This window comes from Rousettus aegyptiacus, unplaced genomic scaffold, assembly GCF_014176215.1.
Source record: "Rousettus aegyptiacus isolate mRouAeg1 unplaced genomic scaffold, mRouAeg1.p scaffold_m13_p_10, whole genome shotgun sequence".
NCBI lineage: Eukaryota > Metazoa > Chordata > Mammalia > Chiroptera > Pteropodidae > Rousettus > Rousettus aegyptiacus.
Window position 1 is genome coordinate 72,526,452 of NW_023416285.1, and position 13,040 is coordinate 72,539,491.

The window sequence follows — 13,040 nt, forward strand, 5'->3', positions numbered from 1 at the left end:
GGCTGGACTGGATAGAAGCAGGTTCTAGGCTCTCCCTATCAGCCACATGGCCCCAAGGAAGTCTTTTCAATGTTCTGGGGCTCCAGTGTGCTCCTCTGACGAGTAAGTGATTGCATGATTATGGCGTGACCTCCATTCTGGTTCTGATTAAGTTAGACCCCGTGGGAAGAGAAATTAAAGATGTTGACACATAAGTCAATATGTTGGAGAAAGTTTTATCTTGTTCGTTTGAAACAAAATGGGTGGGGCTCGTAGGAACTACAGTCCCTCAGACCATAGAGAATAAGAATATAGAAGTTAAAAAGAAGTGATTGAGAGTTTCTTGTAATCATTCAGAACAACAATGCTGTCCTTACTCAAGTTCCTGGTTATTGAAGCCCAACCAGGAAATGGACTTCCTTAAGGCAGGGACTATGCTTTGTTTGACGCGTTTCATTTGTTGTCCTGTTGCCAGGTACATTTGTACTAATTTATAAATTTTAGTAGAAGTAGGTGATGGTAGTAGCTGAGCAGAGCAGTGATGCTAGTTGTCTTATTAGAAACCACTTCTATTAGAGTAAAGAAACAGAGCACGCTATCTTAAAAGATTCATTAATTAGTATCGAGTTAATTCAAATGGCTAGAGAACTAGAGAATTGGGGAGACATTGGAGTTTAGTAAATTATTTCTTGCTCGTGTTGTTATATTCCATTTCTCTATATTCGTTTATGAAGAGAATGATGAATGTGTCAAAGGCAGCAAAATACGTAAAGACCAGTGTTCCTTAAATATTAGTAATTTATGGACCTCTTTACTTAAAGGGAAAAATTTCTCATAAATCCCCAGTAGTGACGTAAATATTTTTATTATGAAATAGCTTAAATATGCCTGAAGATAAAACTATATATAAACTCCTTATGCTTCTAAGTTCTTATATAAATATAAAACAATGCCAAAGTTATACAGTAAATTCAAGCAAAACTATAAAACTAATAAAATTTAGATTAATAATTTATTATGATATAATTTTGTTGGACTAAAATTAAGCTTCTCCTTGAAATGTGACTATGGAACGTTCTGATAGGCAGAGTTACAGTTCTGAGATCCTTGTGAAAACTCAGTTCTCCTTCCACTTCCCTGTATTTGAAACTTTCTTCATATAAAGCACCTTCATTGGCAGGGATACTTGATTTTTGGTTTTCATTCTGCATCGTTATTTTTCTTACTTGTCCTTGATAATTAAAATTATACTGTTAGATGCCACATTGACAAGAAACATAACTGTAAGCCCAATTTTGCTTTAGCAAGAAGTTGGGACTTGTTGCCTGGTTGCACATGAGATGGTGGAGGAAAGAGAAGTGTACCTGGTACCTGCAGTATTGAGTTTCAGATTTGGGTGAGAGTGCATGGTGCCCTTCAAAATGTGGAACAAAAGAAGAAAAGTGGGTTTTGAGGTGATATGATTAGTTCAAGACAGGTTTCTAGCAGTATGGTGGACTGGGTACTCTAGCACACTTCCCTCACTAAAACATTGTGTTCTGGTTAAAGCATTTTTTAGTGTACTTTTGGAATTATGGTCTAAGGTATCTCCAAAGTCTTTTACTGCAGTCATATTAACCAACCATCAAAACTGGGAGATCTGCATGTAAACAAATGCAGAATAGGTTGCCTCAAGTGCAAATGCTGATATTACCACTGTGGTTGCAGACTAAGCCTTGGGTCAGTGGCATGGTAGAAGAGCCTGCATTCTACTCGGACCTGTAAAAGAAGTTAAAGTGGCTTCTGGTAGATAGTGCCTCTTGGCTTTGGGCAGAAGCAAACGCAAATACTTTCTGAGGAAGGCATCTCTACCTTAGACCTTAGGATTCTTCTAAGATCAACCAAATGTGAGTTCAGAATTACAGATCTCCAGTCCTACTAGAAAACAAGCCACCAGGAGTAAGAGTCACCAGATATAAATAGAAAACAACAGATTTAGAACCCTGAGGACTTTCGGTATTAAGATGATCTGATACAGAATATAAAGTAGCTATATTTGAAATGTTTTAAGAAAAAAATATGTAATCACAATTAAGTGCAAATAGCATGAGATAAAAGTTGACCAAATATATTATTCAGTCATGAAAAAGAAGGAAATCCTGCTATTTGCAACAACGTGGATGTACCTCGAGGACATTATGCTAAGGAAAATAAGTTAGAGAAAAACTATGCTGTATGGTTTCACTTATTTGTGGAATCTAAAAAAAAAAAAAAAAACTAAACTCATAGAATCAGAGAACAGATTGGTGGTTGCCAGTAGCAGATGTTTTGGGAGTGGGGGAAACAGGCGAAGGCCGTCAAGGTACAAACTTCCAGTTATGAGATAAATAAGTTCTGGGACATAATGTTCGGTTTGGTGACTATCGTTAACAGTACTATATTGTACAGTCGAAAGCTGCTAAGAGAGTAGACCTTAAAAATTCTCATCACAAGAAAAAAATTCTAAGTATTTGAGGTGATCGATGTTAACTAAACTTATTATGGTGATCATTTCTCAATAGTACATATATCAAATTCTGTCATATACCTTATACTAATACAATGTTATATATCAGTTATGTCTCAAATAAACAGAAGGGAAAAAGAATGTGTACAAGGGCAACATAAATCTAGGTGTGTTTCTTGTTTAAATATATTGACCAGGGCAGATTTGGGAAAAAACAAACTAACAAAAACAAAACCTAAGGAAAAAATACGTGTTGAAATAAAAATTTAATAAATTAGATTACAAACAGCCAAAGAAGCAATTAACAAACTAGGAAAAAGTTTGAAGAAATTAACCAGAATGTAACATAGAAACATAAGATCTCTTCAGAGTCCTGGAAAGATAGTAGAGCCAATGGAGGGAAGTAATATTTGAAGATGTACTGTATTAATAATTTCCAGAGAGAGCTTCTGAAGGATACAAATAACCAGTGTTCCTTAAACTCAATTAATTTATGGACAGATAAAGGAAGCACAATATATACCAAGAAGGATAAATAAAAAGAGATCCACATCTAGAAATGAGAAAATTTCATTTCATCAAAATTAAAAAGATGAGCAGAAGATTTTCAGAAAGAAAAGATCGGTTGTTTCTCAAGGGAATAATGGAATGACAGCTAATTTTTCAATAGCAGTAATGGAAATTGGGAAAATATCTTCAAAATGCTAAAAGAAAATACTGTCAATTGTATACCAACAAAAACTGTAATTGACGAAAAAGACAATATACAACTTTTCAAAAATACTAAAACTTATCACAGCAGAATTTTACCAAGAAACTTCTTAAAGATATACTTAAGAATAGCGTTATTCTAGGAAGAACTGAGATGCCAGAAAGAATGATGAACAAAGAAGTTGGTGATCATGTAGATAAATCTCATGAATTAAAATTAAATAAAATTAAAAATTCAGTTCTTTTGTTACACTAGCCACATTTCAAGGTGCATGTGGCTAATAGTTACTGTGTTGAACAATACAGATATGGAACATTTTCATCACTGAAGAAAGTTATATAGGACAGCACTGCTATAGAACAATGGGAAGGAAATACACTAATTATCTGCAGTTTATCGACCGTAAGATGCTGTTGTTAGTACAAGCCACTGTTATAGTATGTGTAAAAAATTTTTAGGAAAACACTGCCAAGTATTTTTAAGAGGCCATTTTATTTTTTTTATAAGACACATCTCAATATTACCTGTGTGAAAATGTGAAGAAATACTCCTCTTAGAATGGATGCGGTATGGGGTTAGAGTGTGAATGGCATGGATGTCTAGAGTACTTGAGAGAGGTCTGTCCTGGAGACAGCATGGTGCATACTTGACAGAAAGTACATACCAATAAATGTTGGATAAATGAATGGGTGATTTACTGGATGGCTGGATGGGAGTCATCAGAACACTCTGGTAGCTGGGCCTGGCAACGTGGTTGAAGTTACCAGAAAGGTTTGTATGATGTATGAGGAGGGTCAGGATAAAGCTGTTATGCCCACCATGTATATTCTAGTAGTCATGTAGAAAGGAGCCTAAGAGGACGCCCGCGAACCAAAGAGAACTCAGGCAGTCTGAGACTACAAGATGAGGAGGTTGCAAAGTCAGTCAAGGTAAGGCATACATGTTCCTGAAATAAGTGTCATCTTGCCATATGTGATAGGTGAAGCATTGAAAATCACAGAAGTATCATGAAGGAGGTGGTTTTTGGGCTGGACCTCGAAAGACGAATAATTGGCACATCAGAGTAGTAGGGTGGTGCAGTCTAGGTAGAAGGAGTAACACAAAAGCACGACATTATGAAAAGATGCGAGGCCCTTGGTGGTAGTTCCTAATGGGCTGGACTTCACTGTGTCCTGCTTCTTTCTAGGTAAAGATCTGGTGTTGATGAAGGAGCATACGTTCCTTAAGAGCAGAAGCATACATTTTGCTGATGTAAGTTGGAATGGAAGGTAATTAAAATAGCTGCAGACACAACCAAATACATTCCCAGTGCTCTAAATAGGCTGTACTTTATATATGGATTTTACAACATTCTCTTAAATTACAGAATTTATTGCTGAATTTTGAGATTTAAGTTCTGTATTAAAAACTTTAATGACTATAATGTATTAAAACGAGTAATCATATGACATCCTTAGACAATAGAGTGGAAAAGAGACTTAGCTTGCCAAAATTCACCAGATCAGAGTGCTAAGAAACTATGGGGCAGATAAAACTTGGGTTAAAATCCCAGGTCCTTGGTATAAAGCTATGTAACATTGGTTAAGTTATTTGACTTCTTCATGCTTCAAGTTTTTCCATTTAAAAATAGGCATAATATGTGGTACATATATACAATGGAATATTACTCAGCCATAAGAAGAGATGCAATATTGCCATTTACGACAACATGGACGGACCTCGAGATAATCATACAAAGTGAAATAAGCCAGACAGAAAAGGATGAAAATTACATGATGTCACCTATGTGGGATATAAACCTAAAAGTAACAAATGAACAGAACAAACAAACAAAGACTTATGGTCATGGACAATAGACTAGTGGTTACCAGAGTTTAGTGGGGAGGTGAGAAGGGGGAGGTAGACAGGGGAAAGGGGGTCAAATTTGTGGTAACGGAAAGAAATCTAACTATGGGAGGTGGAACACACAGTGTAAACATACATATGCCTTACTGTTTAAGTGTACAGCTGAAACTTATTGGATTTTGTTAACCAGTGTCACCATAATAAACAAACGAATAAATAATACATTTAAAATTTTTAAAAGAAATCTAACTATGGGCGGTGAACACACAATGCAGTGTATATATATATGCTTTACTGTTGAATTGTACTCCTGGAACTTACTGGATTTCATTAACTAGTGTCACCATAATAAAAAATAAATTAAAAAAATAGGCATAACAATAGTTCTTATTTTAGGATGAACATGAGGATTAATGAAAAGCCCTTAGCAAAAACATTTACCCATTATTATAGGTATTCTGATATTTTTTTAAAAAGGAAAAACAGTAAAACTATTTATTCCCAATAATAAATTGGAAATTTATTCCTAACCATGTCTGTGCATCAGCATCATTTGTGGAACAGTTAACAAAATAAAGATTGCCAGATCCCATCCCAGACCTAGTATTCAGAGTACTTGGGCTTTGAACTTTGCATTTTTTGAGGGCACCCTAAGTTTGGGAATCCTTGCTCTGGAGTCGAATAGCATTTTGGTCAGTTTTACGTAGATATTTACTTGCTTCCTTGCTATACAGTATTCTGAATATTGGCCCTTAATATTTATTGAGTATGTAAACTTCTAGGTTATTAATCCTGATAACTGTGGGTCTTCACTCCTATACCTTCTTTTCTCTTTCTCTCCCCATTCCTCCTTCCCTTCCCCTCCATCCCATATTGAACTTTTAGATAGTCAGGTTGACTATGCTTTGGACAGCCTGGTTCTGAGGCCTTTTTTCCCCTTAAATAAAAATATTTTAAAAGAAACTTTGCTAAGGCAGACATTTGGCATGTTAAAATTGAACTTTTAGTTTCTAAGATAAATAATTCAACTTTTTTTATCCTTAAAAAAATGATTACAGGAAATGCTTCTAAAATAACTGATAGTCCCCTTGTTCAAAAACTGTGGTTGTTATTGGCTAGATTCCAGCATGTGTTCTTTTTCCTTGGGGTATGGGAGGGGAGAACAGTATGGGAGGAATATTCTATTCCATGCCAACACATAACACAAATCATAATGCTTCAAATTTAAGAGCAGTTTTTATATGATGGTAGTTATTTGGTATATTGTAAAATATGGCCTGGAGATTAAGAATAGAATATTCCTTTTAACTTTTGTGTGTGGATATTTTGGTTAAAAACAAAAACAAAAACAAAAAACCTTTGTACTGCAGCAGAAATAGCCTTGCTGTTTAAATCTATTTAGTTCATGTATTTTACATTTCACATGGATGAGGAATGACTAAAATGTCAGTTTCATTAGGGCAGGGATTTTGCTCAGTGCTAAATCCCCAGCTCCTAGAATAGTTCCTGACATATAGTGAGTGTTCAGTAAAAGCTGTACTAACAATTAAAAAAAAAAAAAATTAAAAAAATGGGTAGAGGACCTAAACAGACACTTCTTCCAAGAAGACATACAGATGGGCAACAGACATATGAAAGAATGCTGAACTTCACTAGCTTTTAGGGAAATGCAAATCAAAACCACAATGAGCTGCAACCTCACACCTGTTAGAATGGCTGTAATCAACAGGACAAGTAATAAGTGTTGGAGAGGTTGTGGGGGAAATAAGGAACTCTCATATTCTGCTAGTGGGAGTGGAAATTGGTACAGCCACTATGGGAAATAGTACAGATGTTCCTCAAAAAACTAAGAATAGTATTATCATATGACCCAGCAATCCCTCTTCTGGGTATTTACCCAAAAAACTGAAAACATTTATTTACAAAGATATGTTTGATGTTTATAGCAGCATTATTCATGGTGGCCAGGACATGGAAGCAACCAAACTATTCTAAGATAGATAAATGCATAAAGAACATGTGGCACATACATACAATGGAATATTTCTCAACCATAACAAAAGAAATACTGCTGTTTGCAACAACATGGTTGGATCTTGAGACAATCTTGCTAAGCCAAATAAATCAAACAGAAAAATTTGAAAACCATATGATTTCACTCATATGTCGGATATAAAACTGAAAGCAGCAAACAAATATGACAAACAGAGACCCACGGACACAGATAGTGGATTAGTGGTTACCAGAGGGAAGGGGGGAAGGCGAAGGTAGATAGAGGTACAAGGGGTCAAATTTTTGGTGATGGAAGGAAATTAACTTTGGGTAGTAAACATGACATCTTGCTTAAAACTATTTTGATTTTATTAACCAATGTCACCTCAATAATTTTAATTATAAAAAAGAAAGAATTATTAAAAGATTTTTTAAAACTGTGCTAAATGAGCTAACAATTAGACAACCAAAGCTAAAAGCCATATCTACTACTTTTTACTAAGAAACTTCTTCAAGGGCTCGTAAAAGTAACAATACCTGATATTTGTCAGGTATTCAAATTAGAGGCTTCCTATATGGTTCCATAGCTCCCTGTGCTTCTTAAAAATTACACTGCATCCCTTAACTTAGGTCCTTCTGGTTGTATCCACAGTGCCTTAAAAATATCTATACTGCTTTTATATTTAGTTTTATTGGTTAACAGTTCCTTAACTTGGCTCATAGTATCATCCCAGTTTTGCAAATGATGGAACAAAGGTTAAAGGGAATACGTTAATTGTTCCAGAAAGCATTGGGTCATAAGTATCAGGGCTGGGACTATAATTTCTAAATATGCTAATTTCTTCATCCCTTGTTCTTTCCAGAACAGTCTTTAAAACATTGATAAGCATAAATTTATCCTCCCACCCCCCCGGCAACACCCAGTTAAAATTCTCATTACTTGAGAGTATGACAGGGAAGTTACTATGTGAAACCTTTTCCTAACTGCCATAATGTCTTCCTTCATCAGCCACAAACTTTGTTGGGTGCCAGTTTGGGTTATTCTTTTCGGTTGCCTGTGATGGGTAGCTATGATTGATTCTTTTTTGGGGGGGGGGAGGGGGTGGGGACCTAGCCCTCATTATTTCATAGAATTTATATTCTCTTTTGCCAAACATTTTAAGATGTAAATTTGTTGATACCATGAATCTAAGTTTTTAAAATCAAGTTTCCAAAACCATGAGAGGAACATTCTTTAACATGTTTTTGCTAGTCCTCCTGGTCATTTTGGGATAGAAATTTGAGAGGTGTCAAATTGGCTTGGCAGATATTATTGGAATCAGACTTAAGATGGAGAAATTTTGCTGTGACATTAGAATAGAAAAAATAAAATACTGGCCAAACATTTAAGATTCTCATATGGTGGCAGTGTCTGGGCACACATTTTGCCAAGGGCAAAAATCAATCAACACACAACCAAGGTTCCAAATAAGAAAGCCTATTAAAATCTAAGAATCTGATCTAAGTTGAATTTCTTTTTAGTCTCTATTGAGAAAAATAATTTGGTGACTTCAGCAGGATTATACCCAATTTGATTAGTAGGTCAGGGTTCGTTGTGCCAGATTGCCAGTTTTAAACTTGCTGCCATTACCAAACAAGTGACTTAAAAGAGTTACTTGAACAGTACTCACCACAAAGCTTTGATTTCATCATGAAATAGCAACAAGAATCTAATTCCTTGTGCCCATGGTGGGCATTGACTTTTAGTATTAGAAGTGAGGCATAGATGGGAATAAACTGCTGTTAATAGTCTTTTCTTGAGGTTCAAGCCATGGGAATATATGGGGACTTGAGGAGTAGTTTGGGGTGGGAAAAAAAAACCCTTTTATTTTCTCATCGGGTGCCTGACTTCCCAGATGAGCCATTGTGTTTGTTCTGGCTCTTATAAAGCAAGATCACATCATCCCTCGATGCAGCTTTTTTATTAGTAGCTTCACAGTTCATGCCTTTGTTGTCCTGTTGCACAGTAGGGAAAAGGTGACAATAAGTGAGCTCTATAAAGGCATTTCAGGGAGCGTTTCTGAGTTTGCCATTGCCATCTGTCCTTTTCCCTTCTTTTCAGGCTGTTTACATTTTGTGAGACTCTTAGTTTTCTGATTGGTGGGCATGGGCAGTGTATATAGATACTAAGAAAGAAGTGGAGGTGAGTAATATTTCTAATAAGTCATTTAGAAGAAATAAAAATCCTGCTTACTCTGTAAGGTCACATCAGATATAAGATATGAAGCATTTGAATTATTTTAGTTTAGTTCTTAGTGACTTGTTTTCTTAATTTTTGAAATCATTAATATCGTTCACCTAAGACTTGGGCCCTTTTGGAAGGAAGAGACCAGGACTTGATGCCAGTAAATCACTTATTTCCAACGCTGGGCTGAGCGTGCATCCTACTTATCTCTTACAGGTGGCTTGGTGCAAGTGTAGTATTATCTTGTTGAAAATCTTTGTCCTGCTTTGAGCAGTGGGAATGTACTGTTATCAACAGAGCAACTCCTAGGACCAGAAAGCTTTCAGCGGGATAGGCAGTTTCTGTTCAGGACACCTGCTGCCTGAGCACACTGCCCCCATTGTTTCCCCTACTGAATGTGTCCTGGGTGGTCTTTTTTAGCCTGTGGTTGAGTCTTGGCTTTTTTTCCTGCATGCATTTCATTTTTGGTAGAACAAATTTCTATCTTGTTTTTCAGGTTTTGCTGATACGAATTTAACATGTGAGGATGGTTCATACAAACTTGCATTTCAAAGAGTGCATGTTGAGATGTTGTGGTGTTTGAAAGAGCACTTGGTCAAAGTGGAAGCAGATGATCTGGACTGTCATCCTTGCTTCACTGGCTGTGTGGCCTCTGGAAATACATTTGACTTCTCAGGATCAGTGTCCTCATTTATAAACCGGAGATGGGGGTAGGCTTGGGCTTCTTGGAATGCTGGATTTTCAAGTCTCCCAATGCTAAGATTCCACCATTGTGTTTTGTGTTTTCTGAGATGCTAAGTCTCAGAAAGTGGGGTATGCCAATGTGGCTGTACTCCTGTGAAGTTGTAGGTACCACCAACAAGGCACTTTCTAATTAAATGACACTTGTATGGCACAGCCAGCGATAGAGAAGTTTGGGTGCATTAGTTAGGGAGGGAACTAACCGTGGTTTTCTTGTCTTTTTTATGGCAAGTTTGCAGAATAAGAAAATGTTTTCCTTACTTCTAGGAAAGTACTGTTGTTAGCCCTGGAAGTGTTATTGGACACTTGGGTTTTGAACTTCTAAATTACGAATTACTGAGTTCAGATTAACAAAGACTTCTTAAGTTATTAGCTCTTATTATTCGGATCAGAGGAAGCCCACAGATCAGGCTAATATAGTGTCATATCCCATTTCTGATTTGTATTCCCATACTATTTAATAAAAACCTTATTTAAAAATATTCTAATACTACTAACAATACATATTAATTGTAGAAAATGTGGAAGCACCGAGGAGGAAATACAAATTTCCTCTAATTCCATGACCCAGAAATAGTTATTGTTCATACTTTGGTGCCTTTAGATTATACACACTCAGTATGTAGAACAAAACTGGGATTATACCATACATGTATAACTTGGTATCTTGCTTTTTTCCCTGCTGTGTTCCTTTTGAGATGATTTTTGTGACTAAGTTTCCAAATGAAGGTAGAGAATAAATGTAATATTATGGTTGGCACACTTGTGACAGGGTCTGTTTTGACTTACAGAAATAGAATTATGGACCCAGTATCTGAAAATAACATTTGTCCCGTTCCCTCTTGAATAGAATTTCAATATTTGGCATGTATTGATGTTGTCATAGTTATTACCATAACTAACAAATGGAGACTTCCTAGTCTGTTAGTTCTTAATTGTTCACTAATTGCTTTTATAAGATTCTCTCATTTTACATTTCTGCCAATATTGCTAGGTGTAACATTAGTGAGCATATATTGCTTTAACACTGTCTCTGGATGCCATGATTTTTCAAGTTGAGACATGATAGCTATTGTGAACTAGGCCACAGATTTGGCATGAAGTAGGATATTTAAGAGATTCCTTTTGCTCAAATATATTATACTTTTGATGATATTTATGATTGATGTGTTGAATATTGTTTTCATATATCATTTTCCTTTATTATGAAATGAAATATGATTAGTTTTATTTTGGATGATTTAGCCTATACAAATTTCTGTTGCACCATTCACTTTGCCTTGGAAATACATTCTAAATCCTGAATCACATTGGAATTTTTTATGACCTTTCCCTTATGTGTCTTTTGGTGGTACCCTTTGAAGTCCTGAAATGTTTTTTATACTTGATTAAGATTAAATCTGGGTTTCATTTTACTTTTTAAAAAACATATTGAGCAAGTTAATTTTCTGTTCAAGTTCCTAAAGGGAATGGTTCCAGCCCTCTGTGTCCCAAGAATTCATACTGAGCCTTGCCAGAACATTCCTGTGGTTTTCCACAGGGCAGATCAGTGTGTTCATGAAATTTTAGTTGTAGCTTGTGTTTTCTGTGGTTAATTAAAACATCTGGCTTTTAAATTTTCCACTAACAGAGCATAATTGTTTGGCCAAACCTTTTCAATAATGATTAAATACTTCAATCCTCCCCTCAGAATAGCCCAGCCTTGCCTTTGGGGTACCTTATAAGCTATTGTTTCTGTTCATTAATGATTTTAAATATATGAGAGATATTAAGAGTCATTCTGCCAAACATACGAGAGAGAGAGAGAGAGAGAGAGAGAGAGAGAGAGAGAGAGAGAGAGAGAGAGAGAGAGAGAGAGAGAGAGAGAGAGAGAGAGAGAGAGAGAGAGAGAGAGAGAGAGAGAGAGAGAGAGAGAGAGAGAGAGAGAGAGAGTGTGTGTGTGTGTGTGTGTGTGTGTGTGTGTGTGTGTGTGTGTGTGTGTGTGTGTGTGTGTGTGTGTGTGTGTCTGAATCCCTATAATGGCTTCTGGCCTTTGCCCCTCCAGGTTAGAGCTGCTGTGGGTGAGCTGCAGTGATCCGTAGCCAAGCATGCTGTGGTCGGATCTGCCCAGCCGTGGAACAGAAACATTTGCTGGATGGAAAATCCATAAAAGAAAGCTGCTGTGAAAGCCTGAGACAGACCATAACTTAAGCAAAATCAGGTTGGTATAAGATAAGAGAGGCTGGATAAAGTGGATTGGCTTTGAATGGAAAAAGTTGCTTTGTTTATTTCATAAAGTATTTTTGAGACAACCCCAAATAATCATTTCGGTTATATGAGAGAGTCCTAGCATCGTATAAATGGCAGATATAGCCTGACAAACTTCTGTGTATGGTATGTTGTTGTCTTCCTCTTTTTCTCTCCCGTCTTCCTTTCCTCTGTTTCACACTAGTCTCTTCTTGGAGAAGAGAGGAAGATCTCAAGCACAAATGTATATGAAGCCATAACAGGAGGCAACCCACAGCAACCTCGATGGTATTGGCTTTATTTTGGAGAGAGAGCAGTGTCTCTGAGAAAGCACGAACTGGCATTGGTACTTTCAGGGACTTGCCCTTGTTTATATTTTTACTCTGTGAAGTTTAGACCATGGAAACCTGACATTTTGGGGGGTGGAGGGGATGGGGTGGGGGAGGCAGGGTGATATTTTGTGCTCCTTTCCATGGCAAGTTTTTATTTTATCTACCCCCAAACAAAAGCTAGCAACACATTTGGTTTCAGCAGCATGCTTTTGGGGTTAATAAACTCATATAGGACAAAGGAGAAGAAATGACCTGAAAATAATAGGAATATAAATAAGTGCAAAATAGTCTTACTGTAGGCCGGGGGAATGAGACTATATAAACAACCTCATGTGTGGCAATAAGGTGGAAAATCATTTTAAAACAGTATATTGTACAGGGACAGGCACTACAAACATTTTGTATTGGATATTCAGTGGATAACTCGATATTATACATAATACACAGTTAGAGGAGAGCGGATCAGCAGTCTTGAGAACCTTTGAAGTAGTAAATGTCTGTCGA

The 13,040-nt window shown here is 36.5% G+C and overlaps 1 protein-coding gene across 24 annotated transcripts in view; it reads left to right on the forward strand.

Moving 5' to 3' along the window:
- Nucleotides 1-13,040, forward strand: part of APBB2 (amyloid beta precursor protein binding family B member 2) — a 328,869-nt gene that overhangs the window by 52,275 nt on the left and 263,554 nt on the right. For 22 of the 24 annotated variants that reach the window (XM_036228008.1, XM_036227996.1, XM_036227999.1 and 19 more), the window contains exon 2: nucleotides 12,023-12,178. The exons of 1 other annotated variant lie outside the window; for it this stretch is intronic. The gene's annotated coding sequence lies outside the window, so the exon portion shown is untranslated. Of the gene's footprint in view, nucleotides 1-4,362; nucleotides 4,428-12,022; nucleotides 12,179-13,040 lie in introns of all 24 variants that reach the window. One more of the 24 variants, XM_036227984.1, reaches the window with a different exon arrangement.